The sequence below is a fragment of the Camelus ferus genome, chromosome 10 (assembly GCF_009834535.1).
Source record: "Camelus ferus isolate YT-003-E chromosome 10, BCGSAC_Cfer_1.0, whole genome shotgun sequence".
NCBI classification, from domain to species: domain Eukaryota; kingdom Metazoa; phylum Chordata; class Mammalia; order Artiodactyla; family Camelidae; genus Camelus; species Camelus ferus.
Genome location: NC_045705.1, coordinates 54,478,374 through 54,503,099, shown reverse-complemented (window position 1 = coordinate 54,503,099; position 24,726 = coordinate 54,478,374). Strand labels below are relative to the sequence as shown.

Sequence of the window (24,726 nt, the reverse complement as noted above, 5' to 3'; positions counted from 1 at the left end):
GAGAGAGAGAGGCCACTAGTGCCAGGTGGAGGTAGAAGTTCAGGCTTTCCATGTGAATTCTGGCAGTTTTAATATATAGTCACTTAGAGAAAAGCTTGGTATCCCATTGGGAAGTTGGCTGGCTATCCTGATAGATCCCTTTAATAGACATTTCCTTGGAAAATTTATGACAAGCCTCCTATAAGCCTGAATATGGGTCTCAAACCATCAGCTTGGAAACATGATTGTCAGCATGACAAAAGCGAGCTCTGTTTTTCAAAGTGGACTCCCATTAAAAAACCTCATGAAGGCCAATGACTGAAGCCTAAAATGCCAATTAATTAATTTAAATTAGGAAGTTTATTATGGTTATCAGTGGGGAAAGGGAAGAGTGGTAGGGACAAGATGGGGTAAGGGATTAAAAGGTGCAAACTACCATGTATAAAATAAATAAGCTACAAGGATGTGTTGTACAATAAAGGGAATATAGCCAAATTTTTATAACTGTGCATGGAATATAGCCTTTAATAATTGTGAGCCACTGTGTTGTACAACTGAAACTTAACAATCTTGTGCATCAACTATACTGTGATTCTAAAAGAAGTTGTTTAGCCATTAGAAGACTTAAAAGAAAATAAATGCTTTCTCTGGAGACAAATGAAAATGGAAAAGTTAATTATAACAAGAAGGCTGCTTAGTGAGCCTGCAATTTAGAAAAAGAGCAGCTGGTTGGGGATTTTAATGCCTAGAGTCATAGAGCCCTGAAAATTGCCAAGTGCTCAGGGTCATACCTGCCACACCACCTGGTTGGTCATCACACTGGCTCAGGACACCCTCTCTTCTGACTAAGAAAAAAAAACACTACCAATATTTGACTTTCCCTTTTCTAAGCTTACTTTGCTGACTAAATTTCCTAAAGATTGTCATGTTTTTACCCTGTATGTGTTAGTATATTAAATAATACAGTTTTGTTCGAGTCTTGGCCAGAGCTTATTCTGTCTCTGTTTTGTCACTTTACATATCTCTGATACAAACCAGTAAACTAAAAACTCAAAGTGCAGCCCTATTTCAGGTTCTTGAAGGGACTCTTATCGTCCCTGTGAACCACTTATAAAATGAGAAAACATTATTTTACAACAAAGATTAAGTGAGACTTGGTCCTTTCTTTACCCTGAAAAAGCCTGTTCCTTTTAAGGGAGTAAAAGCTGACAAGCGTTTGTCTCCTCTATAACGTCAACTTTAGGAAACATAAAGAAAGAGAAGTTAAAGATACTAGAAGGTGGGTGAGAGTAAGTTTGGTTCTTTGCTTGTATGTCTGATTTTAGGGTCTTCAGGGAAAGTGTTTGGAGGGGCTATGAGGTATAACCTCCCCTTTTCTGTGTAGACACTCTCCTTCAGGTGCTGTCTTTGGAGATTTATGGATTGCCTTTAAGGGAGCTGGGAGGTTTCCTTTAGTATATGTTGATGAATTGGTTCCTCTGGTCAGATAGTTATCATGCTTAGTTGTAATACAACAAACTGATTTTTTATTATCTAAAAATTTAGCTCAAATTCATTTCCATTTAGGGAGAGAATTAAAATTTTCTCATATTTAAGGAGGAAATCCAAATTGCCTCCTGTTTATTAGTTGTTCAGTAATAACTGGTAGAGTTCCTGACCTTAGGGAGCATGTGCCTAGGGTGGGAAATGGACATTAGTCAAACAACCACACAAGTAGGAGAAATACCACAGTTGTAACAAATGTTATGAAAGAGGAAAGCACGTTACTATAAGAACAATAAAATAAGGTATATTTTTATGTTATCAAGGACGTAAGGGAAGTCAGGAAAGTTTTCTCTGAGGAAACGACGATTGAGTTGAGATCCGAAGGAAGGGGTAGAGTTAACAAGGCCAAGAGGGAAAGGGAAAATACTGAAATCAGGAGGAAATGATATATATTCAAAAACCCCTAGCAAGAATGCAGACTGTAGCCCACAAAATGCCACTGCAGCTTGAGTTAAGTGAGTGATGGAGGTGCAAGTTCAGGTCAGATATAACTAGGAAGATAGATACAGGATGAATTATGTTAAGGAATTTATCTTTATTATAAGTTCAATGGGAAGCCACTGAAATGTTTTAAACAGAAAAATGACACAATAAAATACAGTGCTTTCAAAATAACACTGTACCCACTATGTGGAAAACAGATGGCAAAGGGACAAAAGTGGGTTCAGGAAGATCATTTATTTATGAGACTATTGGAATAGTCTGAGCAGTTGATGGCAATAGCTTGGCCTCGCCACACAGTGTGGTAAAAATGAGGTTGTGATAGATCTTAGAAATATTTAGGAAGCAAAATCAAGTAGAGAGGGAGGTAGGGGGTGGAAAACCCTTTGTGACTGTATACTCCCCAGGCCTGGATTAGGAAATCCTCCTATAAACATGCGTAATTCCTTGGCCTTGCCAGCATTGCAGGCTGTTGTATGAGGCACTGAAAACCGCCTGTCTCCCTGTACAGTGTAAGCTCCACGTCTTGCTCATTGTTGTGTCTGCAGTGTCTAGTGCCACCCCGAGTGCACATCAGTTGTGAGTTTGTATGGAGAAAGAGTAGAAATAGAGAGACTCTGAAGTGGAGTTCAAACAATATCAATAGATTTTCAGAAAAGAGAAGTAACTTGAAACATGAAAAGTAGTAAGGTATCCTCAATATTTAACTCTTGGTTGTGTTACAGATATTTACGTGTTCAGAAATAGAGCATGCGTGCTTTTGTATTCCAGTGGTACCCACATCCAATGAAAGCAAAATGAACAGCAGTTCTAATTGAAGTTATTCAGGACTTCCAGGAAGAGGCTTAGAACAGACACAGGTACTAATTCTAAGACCTAAGAAAATGCAGCATCTCTTCAACAGTCCCTTCCAGCAGTTATACTCAGAGCTCAACTCAAGTTCTTAGGGCTAGACTGATGGTGCCCCATTCCCCAGGCTACCTTGGAATAGAGAAGAGCACCTGTACATGTCTCCATCTAATGCAATGCTGTTTACAAAATCCTCTTCTTTCATACCCTTCCCTATCTTCTTTTGGCTCATCACCCCTTCTTGCTGCTTGTAAAATGTGTCTAAGGATACTGATGAATGCTCCGAGCAACGTGTTTCTAAAAGTTCTCTTCCATTCCCTCATGAACTATCAGCAGTGCCATTTTACATTTGATTATTAGTCATTTTCTTTCATGCTTCAGGCTTTCTCTACATGTCTGGACATGTCTGTTTTTGCCTGCTGTGGCAGCCAGCCTCCTATATGGTGTCCATTGATGTCACCTTCTGATATTCTTGTCCTTGTGTAGTTGGTCTGTGCAACTTGTAGAATATGGCTGACAAGATTTGCAGTTTCACAAGTTAGGTCATAAAAGGCACTGTGACTTCTTGTTTCCTGTTTTGTCCTTTCCCTTGGATTGCTCTCTCTGGAGGAATCTAACTACTGTAACATTATGAGAGGCCCTCAAAGCAAGGGGTAAGGTCTGGATCATAGCCTCATGAGTGAGCTTGGAAGCAGATCCTTGGGTCCCAGTCAAGCCTTCAGATAACTGTAGTCCCAGCCAAGATCTAGACTCATGAGAGATCTGAGCCAGAATGACCCAACTAAGTTATGAGTTCCCAACCCTCAGAAACTGTGTAAGACTTAAATGTTTGTTATTTTCAGCCACAGAGTTTTGGAGTGATTTGTTACACAGCAGTGGGTAACTGAAACATCTACTCATATTTAAGAATGGAGGGACTGGGAGGGCTGACTAGGAGTTCTTTGTATGTGGGTGAAGTTTATTGAGTGGAAGTTCTTCTTCAAAATGAATTCTTAAGAAAGTGAGCAAACTCTGTGAAAAATAGGGCCTAACCTTTGTATGACAATGGTCTCATTAGGCAGCCTACTTCTCCCTTAATAGTTCACTTAGTTTCTTTAGAGACTTTTTTCCTGGTGATAAATGATGGGCTGTCTAATCTCTCTCTATGGCTGTGAAGGCTGGAAGAGTCTGTTCTATAAACAGATCTTCAGTTAATCTTTGTTTTCAACCTCACTTCTAACCCTCGCCTTCTGGTTATAGATTTTTGCCAGGCATGTGATTTCCTCTTCCCCGTGGTGCTTTGCAGCTCTGTTCAGGCTACGCCTTTCTCTGGTTTATTGCATTTGTCAGCAGTCTTCCATGTGCATTCAGAAGTACGTTGAAATGTTTTGTCTGCTGAGACTACATCCTCACACCTCCCTTCTACCTTCTATTGTTCTCTTTGCTGTTATGTGTTTATACTATTTAAAAAGTATTATTTTGCTATTATTTTAGTGGGATTTAGGGATTGGGGAAGGCAAAGTTTGCTCACTCTGCCATGTTGAACCAGCAGTCCTCTGTGTAGCATCTTTTTTTCCATTCATTCAGTACACAACACTTCACTTTTAAAGATCCAAAGCAGGCTACTGGTCTTTTCCAAGTGGTCTCTTGAACAACTCCAAATCCCTTAATTCACTTCATTTAGCCTTCACAGTGGGGTCACTGTCCTCTCCAGGCAAAGTCTCCATTCTTTCCAACATTTCCCCTCACACCCCCAAATAATCACAGGTATTCTATGGAACCCAGATCTTCTGGAGAAATGATCCTTTCCTGTTTGGTGTTCTAGGGATCTTTAGGAAGGTCCTGGTTGGGAATGATCTGGTGACACAGTCCTGGCCTTCCTTGTACAGCTTTGTGAGTTGAGCCTGGAGGGAGCAGTCCCTGCTAGGACAGGCAGGAAGAGCCAGTATGATGAGGGGTGAAGATTCCATTCACATTTCTTGTGCTGGAAGTGTCCACTGTCTCCCTGGGCCACAAGACACTCCTTACTGGTCTGTGTGATCACTATATCACAAGAAACCCTGAACCAGAGAGAAAGAAAGCACAGTTCTTAGGATGAAAGAACCTCCTTCCCCACCCTGCCCTCCATACTGGCTCCATAAACCTCAGAGAAAGGCAGTTCTGGAAATGAAACTTTTGATAGCTATTCAAGTTCCTAAACTGGTTCTGTATATTTGTTTCACATCAGGGTTTATAAAATAACAATTGCCACTTTGATATTTTAAGTTTCTGATAGTGATGCTCTCCCTATATGAACTGTGTGTGATTTCTCCTTTCTACACATAGAATATTGATAAACAACAGAGTTAATAATTTTAAAATTTGAGTTTGTAAACTTAATTATCACAATATTTACCCCAAAAGGTGTTTTTCATGTAAACACCCAATGACAAAGAAATGGTTTCTTAACATATAGGCAAAGTATTGTGTTGACGAATACAAAGCAAATGATATTTGGGGGTACCTGGGAAGGTTTTTTGACATTTGGAAGGTCTGATCACAGAGGGAGTTTCCCAGGTTGAGGACTCATTTAGAGAATTAACTCCAGTAATGAGCTTATCAAGAACATGACAGAGCCTCCTTTCCAGAAGGGAGATGGAGGAGGAGGCAGGTCACAGGTCAGGAACTCAAGAACTCAAGGACTTCATTTATACCACAGACCTTGGGGAAATGCCAAAGTCAGGTCATGTGAAAAATGTATGTTATGCTTTTCTTCTGGCTTGAACTAAATTTTAAAGATGTTAACCTCATTAAGGAAAGCAAAATCAGACTTAGCATGGTTTACAAGAAGAATTGCAAGAACTGGAGAGGCTGCTTAAAAATAGAGTTGACCCTGTGCCCTGAGTTTCCACTCTTTGGAGGGTTCTCTCAGTCCAGCTTCATCTGAGCCTATCCCTCTGGGCCTGGGGATCACCAGGTCTTTGTTCTTAGTAGATAGAAGGCAGATTAAAACTCCCAAAGACTTTGCTGGGTATAAAAGGGGCGGAGGGTGCGAAGGGATAGACTGGGATTTCAAAATTGTAAAATAGATAAACAAGATTATACTGTATAGCACAGGGAAATACATACAAGACTTTATGGTAGCTCATGGAGAAAAAAATGTGACAATGAATATATATATATATATATATGTTCATGTATAACTGAAAAATTGTCTCTACACTGGAATTTGATACAACATTGCAAAATGATTATAAATCAATATAAAAAAAAGAAAAGCATAGAGAATAACTGGTAAGTAGATGGAATGTCAAAATGTTTCATTTAACAAACTCCAGGGAGGGATCCAATCCCATCATACCTGATTTGTTGAGATTTCTGTATTTGGCCCTAATTCATTGAAATCTGTGTCCCTTCTCAGTTTCTGGCCAGTCCCTGTGCATCAGTTTTAACTTTGACTGACTTGTCCCCATCCCTCCTGATGAATTCCCTAAAAACTTGTCACTTTCCAGTGCAGACTGAAGGAGAGACTTTGTATATTTGTTGCATCTGCATCTTTTGTGTATCTGTTGTCCACTTTTTCAATTCCAGTTTTTAGTCTGAAAAAGATGGGTTTATTCCTCATGTGATTGACACAGGGAGTGACTTTTCAGGTGAGACTTTGACCCCACTTCTGCTCTACAGATCCATGGATTTATAATTGCAGGCTGAGAAGTGTAACCACCTCTTTCAAATTGCAAAAATACTACCTTACAACAGGGTTACACACATACAGTAACAGATGAGTTGTTCCCTCACATAGGGTCTTGTTCTCTCTCTGTATAAGGCATGACTGTCATTCTGTTTCATGGAAAGTGAACAGGTTTATTTAGAAGTGTTCCTCTATTCTTTTACTTATGGGGAGGAGGAAGAGTTCCCAGAGAGAAGGGAGGAAATACTACAGATAGTAAATATGAAAGTACAGGATTCTGATGACCTGAAGAATTAAAGCCTAATCAAGAGTTAAGAGTTTGGAAATAGTGCCTAGAGGAGGTTAAGATGCACAAGAAACTCTAAACAACTGAAGATGCACGATCCGGATGATTCCCATGGAAGGAAAGACATATTCTAGGGAAGAAATCTCAGAATAATTAGTGAGTTCTTGTCAGAAAAGAATCGTGGCACTTGGTGAGCTATAGGTGTTACCGTTTTCAGGAGAGCAGATGATCACTACAAACCCCCATGAAAAATCTGCCTGCAAGGAATAATGAAAAATAAGAAGCTAAATATGACTTGTTTTCTAGACGTGGGCCCCTGAGCCCTAATGCTGAGAATTCTTATATGTTGCACTGGAGGGCACAGTTTAAGAAGGAGCACTGGTTCATGCTCCTTTTTAGAAGCCCAAGCCTCAACCTCAGAATTGTCCACAGAGGATGGTGGCCTTAAGGCCACTTGCCATTTTGTTGAAGAGAAAAGAGAGGAGAGAGAATCAATATATGGGCAGTCTTTAAATCTACAGTGACCCTCTGTCATTAAATGTGGCCCAATTAGTGGTCTGGATCCAACTATTCAAAACAATATTTCTCCTTAGCAAGAAGAGTTACGAAAAGGCATGGGTGGTATGAGAGCAGTTTTGGAAATTTTGTAATTCTCTTTCAAGTTCTATTCCTGGTCCAGCAAGAGGCGCAGATAAAAAGGAGGGTCTGGTGAATGCTTATTTTTAATAATCTCACCCTAAACCACACCAGTTCTCTTGATAATACTTGACTGCTCACCAGTTCTTCCTTCCTTCCTGTACAGCTGTTTCTTTTCTGCCTCTTCTATTATTGACAGTTTTTTTCTCTGCTTGATCTATTGTCTTAATAGAGTTAGATTAAAATCTCCCCTTGTGATAGTGGTCTTGTCGGTTTTCCCTTGTAGTTTCAATAAATTTTGCTGTACATATTTTAAAGCTATGTCATTAAGTACCTACAATCGAAAATCTTTTGTTTTCCCACTGACTTGAAACCTTTAAGAATTAACAAGTCACAATAAAAATGAAAGATCACAGGTACAAGTATCATGTGGATAAATCTCAAAGGCAGTGCTGAGAAAAACATGCAAATTACAGAAGAGGACAAGCAGTTTGATTTCATACACATAAAATTCAAAACTGAAAAACTGAATAGTGTGTTGTTTAGGGACACACGGTACTGGTGCCAACATCTGTAAGAAAATCCAGGATAGTGGTAACTTATGGGGGAAGGGAAAAAGTTATGATTAAGGAGTACATGGGAGGCTTCAAAGGTTCTGGTAATGTTCTGTATTTTATGTTGGTTGGTAGATATACAGGTGTATGTTTTATTATTAGTCTATATATATGTTATATATTCTTTTGTATATGATGTATTTCATAATGAAAATGACTAAATAATTGTGTGGAAAAAGAGGTCAGACACAATCCCAAGACCGCCCTGCATGAATCCCCAAGCTGGGACAGCTTCCTCTCCATCTGAGATTCTGAGACATCTGCTCATAAGGTCTGACATAACTATAAGGCCATAGTCTCAGCTCAACAAGGCCTTCTAGGCCTGGCCAAGTGTGCCAGGGTGACTTTTTCACTCCCACGTTTATGACCACATTGCAGTCATTCACTCTCCTATTCTGATATAAACATTCTTTATTAAATTTTCAGACCTGAAAACACTCCTAATTTATCTCAACCTCATTTACTTTTGATAAGAATCTTCTGCATTAGTTCCTATTTAGACAACCTGTAAAGTAACAAGAACGAAATTGAAATGCCTACTTTGTGCTAGGTTCTTCGTATTCTAATTTACATATATTCATTTAAACTTCACAAGAATCCTGTGAAGTAAGTACTGTAAGTTTTTCCACTTTACAGATGAAAAAACCAGGGTAAATAGAGATTAAATAATTTGCCCGAGAATTTTCAGTTGTGATGTGGATCTAAAATCAGGCATTCTGGCTTCAAAGTCTGAGCTGTGAACCACCAAGGTCAGGCCTTGTTTTTGCCAATTCTTGTGGTCTTGTACCTGAACTTCAGTCCAGCTAATGAAACACAAATATCTTGGATGCCAGCAGCTTCTCTCCCAGTCCTTCAGAATTCTGCCCACAGAACTCTGTAGATTCTCCATCACAGCATTCCACCTCTGTTGGTCCAGCAGCTCTTGCAGTGCTGTCCTTTTGCCCATAACTCAACATTCCTGAGACACCTTGAATTGTGGACCTCACTTAACAGCCGCTGTCAGCCGAGAGGGTGTCACTGTTTCTCTGCCCTGTTCAAGTGGGTGAATCTGTTTCCAGGTTGTGACTCCTTTTGCTCCTTGCATTTATCTTGCTATGAGTAAACCGCTAGCTTTGCCTGTGAATTATAAGCCACAACGATGTGCAGATAAGTAAGTAAATAATCAATCTGACTATCCATTGAGAAAAATACTGCTTATATATGAAGAAGTTATGTGCTTGCAAGAAGACACAGGGACTGAGAGTGGCCCTTCTCCTGAGAGCGTGTAGGTGAAGCCATCAGGATAGCAGAACTGAAATGAAATAATCATGGGTGCCCATAGGCCCCTGGGTGAGATAAAGGAGTTGATGATTGCTGGCACAATGCCTGCTGCATAATAGGTGCTCAATATAAAACTTTTGCTTGTGGAATATATGACTGAATGCTGCACATTTCATGCAAAACAAACTTGGCAGAGACAGGATGTCATCATGAAAGGAAATAAGAATTAACTAGATATCTGGAGGAAACCTCTGGTTGAAAGCAGAGTCTAGAATGACCTTGATTCCTCTCTGAAACTTTATTTTCTTAAAGTAAAGAAAGAACTAAGGGACCTGGCAACTAAAGGCCTGTGATGGTTAAATTTATGTGTCAGTTTGGCCATGGGACGCCCAGATATTTGGTCAGACACTACTCTGGGTATGTCTCTGAGGCTGTGTTTGGATGAGATTAACATTTGAATCAGTAGACTGAGTACAACAGATTGCCCTCCCTAACGTGGGTGGGCCTTATCCAATCAGTTGAAGGCCTGAATAGAACAAAAAAGGGTGACCCTCCCCTGAGTAAGAGCAAACTCCTTCTGCCTAACTGAGCTAGGACATTGGTCTTTTCCTACCTTCAGATTTAGACTGAAACATTGGCTCTTCTTGGGTCTCAGCCTCCTGGCTTTTGGACTGGAACCACACCATCGGCTCTCCTGGATCTTCAGCATTATCACTTGAGCCAACTTCTTATAATGAATCTCTATCTCTGTCTCTTCCTCTATCCTGTTGGTTCTGTTTCCCTGGAGAACCCTGGCAGAGGCCGACGTCTAACCAATAATGAGGAATTTGTTTGTGATGTAAACATTGAGAAAAAAGTGAAAGAGTAGTATTAGATTTGAAAATGGTAGATATTCTAAAGAGGAGAAAGAAGACAATCATAGTTCTGCAATGCGAAACTTTAAAGTTGGCTTTAAAAGAATTGGAAAATTATGATTTAAAAAATACAAAACATGATAGCAAAGAAGAAAAGGAAGAGGCACGTGAAGATGTCAAGCAGACTGTAGAGGGAGCTGTCTGATCAGCTCAGATACCAAAGGACAGTTTAAAGATGAAAGAAGGGCACATGACCAGAGGCTTCCTTACATGCACTATTGACTGAGAATTAACGTAATGAACATTTGTATGAATAAAATTGACATGAAGAACAATGATAAGACATACAAGACTTGTGTCCAGAAAAATAACATCCAAGTATGCTAGAATTGCAGAAACATGCTTCAGAGAAAAGAAAGAAGTGAAGGGGCTTTATTTTTAACCACAGGCCATACTAGAACAAATCCTGTTTTAAGAAAGAACAGACCCTGCTTAGAGATCATGCTTGAATACTTATGGGGACAAGAAAGTATATGTCTCAGTCCTGATTTGGTTCTTTCTTGGCTTTCAAGGTATAATATTGAGCTGAGAAGTGTTACAGGGACTCTGGAGAGAAGGAAGAGAGTGCAGAGTCAGGACTTACAACACCCCACATTCCAGAAGTTTGCAGAGGGATTCCTGACATACTCACAGTCCACTCATTTCAACAATCATTTATCAAACATGTGTCCTCTACCTGGCACCAGGTCAGACGTTCAAAACACAGAGATGAAGACTACACAAGATAGTCTCCCTGGGAGCTTGATGATGTCCAGAGAATGGAACAGGTGCTAGAGAGCAAGACATCTTCTGATTTCCCCACAGGTAATGAAGTAGATTCCTCAAACTACCTGATCTTCATGTAATCAGGCTTCGAATCAAGTTGACTTACTCCGTATTCAACATCTGGTGGACAGTAGAAGTGAGATTCAGTCTTCTGAACCATGGCATTCTCACTGGGACTCTGCTCTGACTCCTAGTTCTCCTTCTGTCTCTGTATTCTCCTGTTTTCTAGTCCTTAGCTTTGTCTCTTGGTTGTAATTCTGTCCTATCTCTCTGAATAAAATGCCAGATGTGACTTTCATTCATTCATTTATTCATATTGACTGAATGTCTCTTATGTGCCAGACTCCATTCTAGGTGCTGAGGATACACCAGTGAGTAAAACAAAGATTCTGCCCTAATGGAACTTACCTTCTGATATTAGGTGTAGTGGTGGACACAAAATATAAACAAATATATATATATGTTTATAGATACATAGGTATGGTTTACAGTAGTGCTATAAAGAAAAATAAAATAGGTAAGACTAAAAGGGACAAGGAGTCCTAGGGGTTACTGTTTAAGGTAGTGTGATCAGGGAAATCTCAAATAAGGCAACACTTGAACAAAAATTGAAAGGAATTTAGAGTGAGAGCATACTTGTGTCTGGTATGAAGGACATCTCATTAGAGGGAAATGCTAGTGTAAAAGCTGGAACAGAGTGAGTGGAACAAGACTGGTGAGAGGTAAGGTCATCGTATTAGTGAGGACAAGGGGAACACAGGATATGGGGTCTTCTAAGCCATGGTTGAGACTTTGGCTTTAATCTGAAACTATAATCCTTGAAGGGTTTTGAATAAGGAAGTCCCATCACCTGGCATGTCTTAAAAGGACAACTTGGACTTTCATATGGAGAATAGGCTTGAGGTGGGGCAGATAAAATCAGAAGAGAGAGCAGTTAGGAGTCTATCACAGTTACCCGGGAAGGAGTTGATGGTGGCTTGGGCCAGGTTGTAATGGTAGAAGCAGGAAGAAGTGATACAATTCTGAATGTATTTTGAAGGTACAGCTGGAAGGCTTTGCTGTTGGATTGAATGTAGGGTGTGTGGAGTACTGAGATGGGGTGTTCCTGGCTTTGGCCTATTCTCACCTTCTGATGTTACCCACTTCTAGGGGCTTTGGTAGCCCACTCTTTCTACCCTGACTAAGAACCCAGCACCCAGCTCTGGCTTTGGCCTCTCTGGCCAGTGTCCCTCCTAGGTTTGTTCTAAACTCCAGAGGAAAATTAGGCAGGTGTTTTCTTCTCTTAAGTTGAAAAACAAAAACAAAAAATTAACTGAAATAGCTTCCTTTGTGTTCTGAAAGTGCATGTCGATGCAGGGAAAATTGAGATTATGTATTAAAACATAGCATTTTACTTATTTTTAATTTTTTAAAAAATATTTTATTTATTATTGTATTATTTAATTGGGGGAGGTAATTGGCTTTTTTTTGGTTTTGTTTTGGTTTTTTTTGGAGGAGGTACTGGGGATTGAACCAGGACCTCCTGCATATTAAGCATTCACTATACCACTTGAGCAGTACTCTCCCCCCTCACTTAATTTTATTCTTGATTAAAGAACCAATGTTTAGGCACATAGGTGATCATAAAGTCAAAATGGGCACACAAATCCTGAAGGAAAGGTCCTAGGAAGATGAACCTGTGTTTCTATATCAAGTCCAAAAGATAGATGGTTCAGATGTCTTTTCCCTCATGGTATGGGAATGAATTTGCTTCTGATGAATAACTTCTGATTCTAGCAGTAGTCTGATGACTGCAAAGGAAACTAAGTGTTGATGCCTGTTCTGTTTTTTCATAGTAGAAGTGCATGTCACCTGCCCTACCACTAATTTCTCCCCTTTTACACTTATTGGAACCCGGACCATTATCTTTGAAATAGGAGCCGAGGGTGGCATTACTGCATCCCTGGGTCAGACCAAGGGAGTCCAGCTTTGTGTCTCTGTTTCGGCTGCTACACAGATGGCTTGCCATTCCCACACATGAACAGGAGCTGATTAGCACTCCAGTGCCCTATTTAAGCTTTCTGGCTCCAGAGAGAAGCTATTTTGAAAAGTGAAAAGATTACACTCCGATAATAGACCAGAGGCCTTACACATGTGGATGGCTCACAGAGGATTAAAAGAGCAGACCCAGAATAAATGCAGCCTGCGCCTGCTGGAACAATGAGGGGGACTTGCTTTCATGCTGACTGCAGGGGCTGTTTGAAGGAAGTTCCCCGCTCAGCTCAGCTATGAGTCTGTGAACCACACAATGGTGGTGGTTTAGGGGCCAGTGTCTGATCCAATTAGACCACTTCATACATCTTTGATGTTTCAGGGATCTCAGGTCCTAATTAGTAGACTCCTCTCCCCAAAATTTGTTCCTTTTCTGAGTGTTCCTACGCAGAAATATCTTCCCGGGGTCACTAATCATCTGAAGAAGTAGATGACTGGGAAAATTCACACTCGTTCTAATTTATTTTAGACAAAAATGATGCAGATTGGAATTTTGTTCATTTCAGACCAAGATCTCTTAAGCTACTCTTAAGAGGCACTCATGGCTAGACAGGGCCTTTAAGTCGTCTACATCAAATTTAAGGAGATCAAGGCTTTGGAAAGAATAGCTCACTCAACTGTGATAATATCCATATGTTAAAGTGTTCACTAACCAAGAAAAATTGTATGGCCCAAGGATACAAAGTTTATTGTAACTTTAGTCTAAATGCATTTTCTGTCCGGGAAAGCCAACCTTGGAAACTAATTTAACAAATACATTCAACAACATTTTATTAAACACATATTATGTGTTAAGAACCTTGCCTGGCACTGAGGATGCAATGATGAAAGAAGATTATGGCACTGGTCTTGGTGTCTATAGTCAATCAAGAGGAAACTGTTTGAACTGTACCCAGCCCCCTCCCCCCAGTCCTGTGGATGTGGAGGACTCATTATGTAATTCATGGTGTTTGTCCTAGAAACTTTTCAGGAGTCTGTCAGGTCTATTTTTGACTCAAGCATGTATGTTATAGGTAGAAATGAATTGTAGCGATCCATTCCAGCAGTCTTTGAACGTTTGTTTTCAGGTACCAACAAAATGCTGCAGGATCATCTTACAAATTTCATCCCCCAAACCTGAATTCAGCCATTTATCCAAAGAATCTTGGTTCCTTTTAACGTAAAACTATGTTATATTTTTGCTGTTTTTTCTAATTGTAAAGGCATAGTTTCATTACAGAAAGTATGGAACTAACATAGTCATGTGAATAAGTAGAAAAATAATCTAGGCATTTTAAAGCAACTACTGATAACATTTTAACATATTTCTTTCCAAATCTTTTTGTGATGAAATTCTACATAGCTGAATTATATTTTATATATAAAGTAATAGCTTGCATTTTTCACTTGAAAAAGAACATTCATAATAGTTTTCCTCTATCATTAAAAACTTTCACAAGCATCATTTCAATAGTAGTATCATGTCCCACTATATAGACTTACCATAACTTCCTTAATCATTCTCCAAATGTTGGACATTGGCTTACTTTTGTAAATTATGCTTCAGAGGGCAGCTGTGTGCTTAAATCTTGGATCCTATTTTATATTGTTTCCTTAGAATGTGTTCCAGAAGTAGAAGTCATGGATCAGAGGATATAAACATATTTAAAGCTCTTGAAACATATTACCAAATAGCTATCTGGAAACTGTTATCCTATGCCCTTGCCAGCACTGAACATTCTCGTTTTAAAATCTTTATTGTGATAGATGAAAAATTACTATCTTTGTTGTCATTTAAATGTTTATTCTAAATAGATTGACACTTGATCTGTTAGAATACTGCAAATATTTCTCCCAGTTTATCATCTGCCTTTCAGTTTTGGGTTAGTTTTTGATATACAGAGACCGTCTCTACTCATCAGCTGATATCTTCAATTGAAACTTCTTCTTTTGGAGATTGCTTTGGCTGTTCAGGCTCTTTTGTGGTTCCTTATAAATTTTGGAATTGTTTGTTCTAGTTCTGTAAGGAATGAAGTGAGTATTTTGACGGAGGTTGTGTTGGATCTGTAGATTGCTTTGGGTAGTGTGGCCATTTTGACAGTGTTGATTCTTCTAATCCAAGAGCATAAGAAATCTTTCCATTTCTTTGTGTCATTTCGATTTTTGGAGTATAGGTAACCTCCTTGGTTAAGTTTATTTCTAGGTATTTTGATGTTTTTGATGTAATGGAAAGGTCTCTGCCAGTTATAAGATTCTTGATTTTTGAAGTGAAAAAAAAAAGTGACTGAAATAACAAAATATCCTTCTTTCTTATGGGTGAGTTGTATTCCATTACATATATATATGCTTCACCTTCATTATCTGTTCAACTATTGATGTGCATTTAGGATGCTTCCATATCTTGGCAATTATAAATAATGTTGCTGTTAATAGCAGGGTGTATGTATCTTTTTGAATTAGTTCTTATTTTGTGGTTGGCTTTATTCCTTTGATAACTATATAAGTTTAAAAAACTATAGCTCTAAATGTTCTTAGAAACAATGAAAAGTACATATATGTAAATTAAAAATACATGTACAGTAAAGAAAAATGAGCTATCAAGCCATGAAAGACATGGAAGAAACTTAAAAGACATATTACTAAACGAAAGAAGCCAGTCTGAAAAGACTACAAACTGTACGATTCCAACCAAATGACATTCTGGAAAAGGCAAAGCTACAGAAACAATAAAAAGATTGTGCTTTCCAGGGGTTTGAGGAGAGGGAGGGAGGGAGGAGTGAATAGCTGGAGCACAAGAGATTTTTAGGGCAATGAAATTATTCTGTATGATACTATAGTGGTGGCTACATGTCATTATGCATTTGTCAAAACCCATAGAATATACATCATCAAGAGTGAACCCTAATGTAAACTACAGACTTTGGTTGATAATAATGTGTCCATGTTGGTTCATCAATTGTACCAAATATACCACATTGATGAGGGATGTTGAGGGTAGGGTAATATGCGTAGGTGGGGAGGACTATGTGCAAACTCTCTGTATTTTCTGCTCAATTCTGCTGTGAACCTGAAACTGCTCTGAAAAAAATAAGACTCTTAATAAAAATAAATAAATAAACCTACCCCTACAAACAAATAAAAATAAAAAAATAGAATCAGAACACCAAAAAAAAAAAAAAAAGAAAAGAAACTTCTTCTTTTGGGTTTATAATGTCTACAATGATAGCAGAAATAAAAGGGAGGTTGACATCCAATTTATATAAATTAACTATAAAACTGATTTTACAAGAGCACAAATGTTATATAAAGCAAGAAAGAAGGGCCAGGAAGAGACCTGCAAGTCCTCCATGTGGTCACACAGGAGTGGGGCCCGGCTCCGCGTTGTAATCTGAGTGTGGCAGGGCCCTTCTCAGCTCTGCTCATTTGTGACGGGCCATTGAGTCTCCCACTTTTGAGGGGGTGATCTTTGTTGAGATAGTCACTTCTGAAAACCAGTTGTCATTTAATAATCCACATGGACCACAACCCTTCAAAAATGTCTCAGCCAGAGCCCTGTGATGGGACTAGGAACAACAAAATTTTTCCTGGCTGCACTGCCAGAGTCTCCCTGTTCTTCATCAGAAAAACAGGCAGAACTATAATAATAGAAGGGAAGGAAGAGGCCACCTCACTATGGGAACAAGCTCAGAACTCAGTCCAGTTTGTGCCACAAAAGCCATCCTTCAGCCTCTGCTCAGATGTGCCCAGTGGACATTCCCTCCCATTGACGCTGCTTTCTCCCTGGGTCAGCTTCCCCTTCTTGCATCTCTCTTTCCAGCGCCCTCCTTCTTCACTCAGGGAGCTCCCTGCACACCTTAGGATTAAGAGTTTCATCTTGGCATTTTGCAAACTACAGTAGTATCTCGAGTTTCGCCAATGCATTCACTGCAGTTTCCTTATGCTCAATTCATTGCTAAATTGGGAGGGGTAAGGTGGGGTGAGGCTTACCTTTAATTTCCTAAAGAGAAAACTGAAAACTAGATTTTTTTTGCTATTTATCCTAACATGTAAATACATCTCATCAAGGTGAATATAATTTTTGCCAAGGACAATACAATTTAATATGTACCAAGAAGGAAATAATTTGTATCAGCATGACTCTGGGCCTTGCCTACGTTGGAACGATACACTTCACCATTATTGTGTTAAGGAGCATTTGGCAATCTCGGAGCCTGGCCTGCTTCACAGAAGGACCCACACTCCTCTAAAAGACCCTTTCCTTGCTGTGCAGGATGGCCGCTGCCTGCTCCAATTAATTTGAGCATCAGTTCATCTCACCTCAAAATGGCATGTTCCCCACCTGCCACCAAGATAAATTATGTTCTTGGAAGATTGTCAGTCTCCATATTGGCTTTGACTCATTGACTACTATATATATTTTTCAGAATACTACTTGTATTTTATATATACACACTTTTTCAGGGAGACATATAAACTTAATTTTGCTTGTATAAGTAGGTAACTTTTGAGGCAGAAAATTTGGCTTTATGGCCTTCTTCTATTTCTACTAATGGAGATGGCAACTGGCTAATTGTGAGCAAAACATTTGAATCATTATTTATTTAAATAAATAACCAGTAGGCTTACCTGGCCCTGGGACTAGGTTTAAAAGAGCATTTTTCTCTCTTTATGTAGCTGAGCAAAAGCTGTGGTCCTGTCTGCACAGTGTGCTGAGCTCAGAGGAGGATGTGAAATGATTTGCAGAAGGCGATTCATTGATGGGAAAACTCCTAGAGTCCATCGACATAGCAAACATGAGGCCCAGGGCCGGAAATGAAACAAAGGCCCCAAACAGGAGCCTGCCGTGGGTGAGTCTGGGCTGCGGCCGGGAGTGCGGCGCGTGGGCCTTGGGTGGGGCTGGGGGCTCTGCTTCGGGGTGTGGTTGGGGCTGGCACGGCAGCAGGCGCAGCCACCCCGGCAGGCTGTGGACTCTGGGGGAAATGGCGAAGGTGTGTTTCTGGAGCTGACCAAGTCACACGCTGGGGATCCAAGGATGAGGCGTTACTGCGGAGGTGAAGGATCTTTATAGAGGTTATTGCCGCAGCTGTAAACAAGCACCCCCTCACTTTATGAAACCAGTGCCCAATCACATGAGACAGCAGCGGAAGAGTGGAGGATGTGAAGCGATCGTGTTTTCCTGCATGTGTTTTTAGAAGTAGGATGGAGCTGTTCAGAGCGAGTGAGCCCCTGGTGTTCTGGCACTTTGAGCATGGTGGGGGTTTCACTGGGGAGAAACTGGATTTCTTAAAGTTGCTCAAGCCAGAAATCTGTTTTCCCTTTCCCTATTTCCAGTCTTATCAATAAGCCCTAATGACTCCCATCTCTCAAACCTACATAAATTCATCTGCCTTTCTTTACTTCTGCTTCTGTGATGCTGGTTTGGGCCACTGGCATTGCTGTCCTGGTTTACTTACCTCCTGACTCATTTCAGCTCTCTCCCCTGTAATATTCACTCTCTACACAGAGTTAACTTTTAAAAATAGAAATCAACCTTGTCATTCCCATGCCAAAACACGCCAGTGGCTTAACATCCTCCTCGAAACGAAATTGAATCTCCATACACTGGACTACAAGGCCCTGCAAGGTCTGACCCCTTTCCAGCCCCTTCTTTTATCACTCTTCCCCTTGCCCTCTGCACTGGAGCCACATTTTTCGGGAGCAGGAAAGTTCATTCCCACCCCAGGGCCTGGGTACCAGCTGTTCCCTTTGCTTCATTGCACTTCTGGCTCCTCAGCTTCCACATCCCAGCATCAGAGAGGCCTTTCTTGGACATCCAAGTAAAAGTAGCCCCCACTTCCCATCATTCTAATATTTTCAAGTTAGCATTTACCACTACTTAATGTTTTCATAATTATTTTTGTCTACCTACCTATTTGTCTGTCACCTCTCTAATCTAAGCTAACAACTAGTTTATGGTGTAGTGGGGGGTGGGGTGCAGTCAGGGAGGGAGTGGCAACAGATGAATGAATAATTGAAGGAGTGTCTAGCTATGAATTAATTCATTTAGTATTTCTTCTAGTATTAGACTGCAAGTTCCATGGGAGCGGGGATCTTGAATGGATCCTCAGCTCCTGGAACAATCCTTAGTACATAGTAATCATTTAATAAATGTTTATTGAATGAATGAATAGCTGAAGTGAGTAATTGAAAAAAATAAAGGAGTTGTGCTCACCTTTAGTCCCTAAGGGTGTGAAGTGCATCGCACCTGTTGCACATAAAGTGGTCTAGTGCTTCCCAGGAGACAAGTCATGTGCAAAGTGTTTTGCAGTGATTCGTTTAATACTTACAACAGCCTTCTGAGTTCCATACTGTTATTCCATTTTATAGGTAGAACAACTGAGGCTCAGAGAGATTAAGTAACTGCTATTTAAGTCAAAGAGCAGAATCTCTGGTCATTTGATGCTATCTAGTAATCCCTTAATATGATTTCATCTCAGTAAAGTGTGCTTATTTAAGTTACAATTTTTAAAATAAGATTTTATACATCTTAGAACAGTAGATATAATAATAATAATAGCAACAATAAATGGTGAAAGGCATCCTTTCTGGCTTCTTTTCTGTTCCTGGAGGGAAGTGCTGCCTTTTAGCAGAAACAGTTATCAGCAGAGGATCAGATTTTAAACGATCAAATATGTGAACAAGGCTCTGCTCCAGTACAGATTGTTTTTTCAGCTTGCGGGAAACGAAGAAACAGAGAGAAAATCTTGAAATAAAGGGTTTTTGAAAGAGACCTAATCTAATTAGTAATCTCTTCCTCTCACATAGGGAAGACATTCTGCTTTTCCTTTGAAAAGTCCAGGCCCCTTTTGGAGGCAGAGTTTGCTTTGCCTAACTCCATAGGGTGCCTGGCTCCCAGGAGCAGCTTGCTTCAGAAGGGGGCCCCACCACCAGCTTTAAGTAGGCCTGGCATTTATCTCCTTGTGTCCTTCCTACTGGGTTCTATGACAGACAGATGGAGTTGATTCTGAACCGACCTGCTGAGCTTGGGTGTGATGCTTTCAGACATGAAATCTTGATTAACAGCAAATGTTAATTGAAGCAGTGAATTATTAAAGTGTTTTGCCATAAATGATAAATGCTGCTGTTGGCAGTTTTGCCTCTTGTGACATCATAAAACTTTCCAAGAAGTTGCTAGCTTTGTCCAAGGAAAACAAGAAAAGGTGGCTGCATCTGATGGCACTTGTGGTGACCTGTTTATTCTCTGTACCCAGGCCTCTCTGGGGAAGACACCATTTTTTCTCCTGGGATCCCACGTCACCTCAACCAAACAGGGAAATCATCTTCCCCTTAAAGGCAGGATTCTGTCCAAGTGATCTCATCTAGCCTCCAAGCTTCACAGCCCGTCAGTAGCTGATGACTACCATCCTTTACGTCTAACTCCAATTTTCCCCTGAGCTCCAGACTTATAAACACAGTTATTATGTGACAGCTCCACCTGATGCCCCATGAGATCTCAAACTCATATCCATTCATTTAACAAATAGTTATCTATTACCTACTATATGTCCCCAGTGCCCCTTTGTTCTAAGCAATGAACAAAATAGATACCGCTCCTTGTGGAACTTACATTCTAGTGGGGAGGGGAGGAGACAGATAAACTAAGGTAACGGAAAGGGCAGCAGGGAGTACTGAACATTGGAGATGGTGGCAGTGGTAGGGGTTTCTGTAAAGTGCTCAGGGAATGTCCCATTAGATGACATTTGAGCAGAGACTTAGAACAAATTCTAGCTGGAGCTAAGATTTAAACATAAAAAAGAAACTGTAACATATTCCAAATTGGCTGTCTTTTCAAATTTTCCTCTTGTCCTGCGTTCACAATCTCCAGGATTGTTGCACACGAGAGTCACATACGTGGGGTAATCTTCCTCCCCCGTCTCTATACTTACAGGAGAAAGCATCCTCTCACCCATTCTGAATTCCTGCCAGCCCCAAGCAGGAACTTACACCTTCACAGGCATCAGGTAGAATCTTCTGCCTCTTATGCCCCTTTCACTGGCTCCTCCCATGGGAGAAGGAAGGCTGGATCTCATAGGCCAGATGGAGAGTCTCTCATCTATCCAGTTTCTCTAGTGCTCTCTGGTAGCATTTCTCAAACTTCAATGTTCACAGAAGTCAGCTAAAGGATCTCATTCAGATGCAGACTCTGGTCCAGTAGGTCTTTGCCAGGGCCCGAGAGTATGCATTTCTATTAAACTTTCAGGTAATGCTGATGCTGCTGTGGTCTGTGGACCATACTCTAAGGGTCTCCAAGGGTCTCCAAAGGTGTTAGAAGGCTTCAGTCCTTCACACTAAGTACTTTTTCAGCAGCTCCAACTCTCCTCACATGTAGGGTCCAACATGTGGCTTTGAGAGCAAGTATTAGGAAGCCCATTTTTTATTCTGAATCCAAGCCAAATACTTCAATCCATACTTATCAGATTAAAACCTTTTGGTTGATTTCTATTTGACACCTGTCTATTATTGTCTTGTTATCATTTCCATTTTATAGATGAGGAAATTGAGGCTTAATGAAGCTGAACAGCTGATTTAAAACCAAACAGAGAGGAAGTACAGATTTGAAGCCTATCAGTTCGACCCTAGCATTTACCCTCTTACCTGCTGTTTTATACTGCCTCAGTGAAACTGCCCTGCCTCACGGGATCTGGCACCTGTCTACCATGTGATTCCAGCCTCGCAGTGAATGATAATGCACTCACCATCCCCTGCTCCGTATACCTCCACACCAGTCACAGTTTCCTTACCCCTTTTTGCTACTTGGCCATCTTCTTACCTATCAATACGCAGATCAAGGTCTAACTCCTTTGTGAAGCTTTTCTTTGATGCTTCATCAGGAAATAATCCCTTCCTAAATGTCTCTTGGTTTACTGTGCACAGAATCCCATCTTCCCCTTGCAGTAGTTAAACTGCATTTATTTGTTACATGCCAATTTCCTCTACTGTTTTGAAAGATAGGAATAGTGTTTGATTCATCTTTTCTCCCCAGCACCCTGCTCAGGGCTTGCACTTGTAAGTGCTATATATACGTTGAATGAATGTTTCATGCTTATGTTGGAACTTAATGGCTGGATGCCTCTGTGCTCAATCTTCCTTTTTCTGTCTCCTCTTCATTCCCTTGCATTTTGTTTGAAGTGTCCGTTCACTTCTCCACTGTATTAGGAATAGGGAGGGCAGGGACAGTGTCTGATTATGTTAGAGACCTGCTCAACATTTGGCAAGGACCTTGCACAAACTTGTGGTAAAATAAGTTAGATAATAAAATATTTTTTAATCCTAAGAAGAGAAGACTACAACCTTTAACTCAAAAGAACCAGCTCTTTCACTAACAAGTATATGATCTTGGGCTAGTTAACCTAAGTTATCTGAATTTTCCTGTCCTCATCTGTAAGATGGTGGTGTTGACATCTGTATCACAGAGTTACTGAAGGATCAGGTGAAATACTGCGTCTTAAAGAACGGCAGGGGCTCAGTTAACTGTCCATCTCCAGGATTCCTCTAGTCCATTCTCGCTGCCAACGTGAGGTTTAGGCCCTCAGCATACTTGTTTCTTTCTGCTTCCTGTCTCTCCCTCTTTTGTCCATTTTACATACAGTGCCGTGGCTCTCTCCCTAAACACAGTATTTATCCTGTTGCTCTTCTGGTCTAATATTCAATCACCAAGTTAAAATTCAAGCAGCCTTATTCCAAGATGCCCCTTCAGCCTCCCACTGTGCCCTGGCACCAGCTCCTATTCCAGGAAAAGTAGGCAGCCACTACTTTTTTGAACATACAGTTTTACTCTCTTATCCTGGGCCATTTATCATCTGGTTCCATCTACTAATTATTACTTAAGAATCCAAATCTTATCCTCAGAACACGGTGCTGGTCTCTATTTCCCAGTTACCAGATGTTATGTGTGCTTGCTCTTCTGACATGTGTATCCCATTAAGGTAATTCGTTTTCCATTTTCTTGTTGGAATAGTACTTTTTCTAGTGTTTGAAAAGGCCCTTTAGTCTTGCCTCACCATTTTCCCTCTTTTACCAGATGGTAAAATCCTTGCGAGCAGGGACCATGTCTTCTATTCCTTATATCTTTGTATTCCAACCACTGCCTGACATGCAGCCTGATGTTTATCTAATTTCACATGGAGCAGTTTACTCTGTGCCAAGTACCCAGGACATGAAAACATATCAAGACAAGGCATACAAGGATTTCTCAACCTAATTATGGAAACAGACAATAAACAGATGGAGTACAGTGGATTTAGTAGATAAAAACGTCCATGGAGGCTTTGTAACTCCTTTTATCACTAGGGTAAGTCTATTACCCTGTCCCTTGAATTTGGCTGGTCTTATGATGTGCTTTTGCAGAAGAATGCAGCAGAAGTGACATCATTTGAGTTGTGCTCTCATTCTTTTAAGAGATTGCAACCATGAGACCAGGTCAAGGCCAGACTCATTGGGACCATGTAGAGAGAGGGAGGCCTGGCCTTCCCAGCATCTCTCTGTGAGTGAATCCAACCAGTCACATAGAGCAGAGATGAGCTGTCCCAGCTGAACTCAGCCCAGATTGCTGACCCATTGAATCATGCGAAATAAATGACTGTTACTTTAAGCAACCGAGATTTTTTTTGGATGAACCAGAAACTAACTATGCACCAGAAACTAGCTATTACAGCTGTGATAGATCAATATAATAAAACCCAGCCTACTGGAGGCAGAGGCCAGATAGGGAAAATCTTCTAGATGTGATATTTAACCTTAATATTTCATGTCCAGAAGTTTCCATAATGAATGGTTGTAGGGAGAACATATTGTAGGTATTAAACAAAATTATATTGCTTTAATGATCAAATATACATTAAATAAAACCTAAGAAAAAGTATAATTGTTATTATCTCACATTTAACAAAGAGGTAAGTTATCAGACCAATATGTAGGGGAAAAAATATTTAAGACCATGTACTGCTATTAAGCACCTAACACTCTAACTGAAATATAGTGTACTTAAGACAAAAACAAGAGACAAGATTCAAAGCATATGTAATAAATGGAACAGGCAGTGGCATTAGCAGGTGGCAAAAGGGAAGAATATTAAAGAACTGGGTCTCGGGAGAGCTTCATGGAAGAAACAGGGTGGAGACTAAGTTGTAAAGGATAGGGAATGCTGAAACTCAGAGAAATTCAGGTTCCATTTAAAACAGAACTAAGAGGAGAGGGTGTTCCAGAAAGAAAAATGGTGAGAGCGAAACATGGAAGGAAGCATATGGCCCATCTGGGGAATGAGTGGACCCTTGGAAGTATTAAGTATAATGGGTGGGGTTGGTTTTGGAAAGATTTATCAGCCAGTGGGTCTTGAATGCCAGATAAGGATGTTTTATTTTATTTTGTGGAAATGGGAGCTATTGAACACTTTTAATAAGACTACAGCAGGGTTCTGTGAAAAACCAACCTATGTGAAAGTGATCTATTTATTGACAATGCTGAGATTTTTCTCCTGAAGCCCAGAGGCTATTCTCCTAATATACAGTTTTCTTTCTCCCCCCCCCCAAACTTTTGTGATCAAATTGAGTTTAGGAAAATCTCCAAACACCTATGGGGTTTGGGTATATTCCAATATAGAAAGTGGTTATTCAGCACACTTCTTATTTGAGAAGCAGCTGACTTAGGTATGATAGATCTAAGTTCCCACTGCTCACCTGGTCCATATTCCAGCTTTTCAGGCTCACTTGCTTGCTTCTCAGTACATGTGGAGTGTGTCCA

General features: G+C 40.2%; 1 long non-coding RNA gene across 1 annotated transcript in view; it reads left to right on the top strand.

Moving 5' to 3' along the window:
* Positions 1 to 24,726, top strand: part of LOC116666454 — a 59,683-nt gene that overhangs the window by 22,208 nt on the left and 12,749 nt on the right. Inside the window, exon 3 of the long non-coding RNA XR_004323322.1 lies at positions 17,623 to 17,795. This is a non-coding gene — a long non-coding RNA (uncharacterized LOC116666454). The remainder of the gene's footprint in view (positions 1 to 17,622; positions 17,796 to 24,726) is intronic.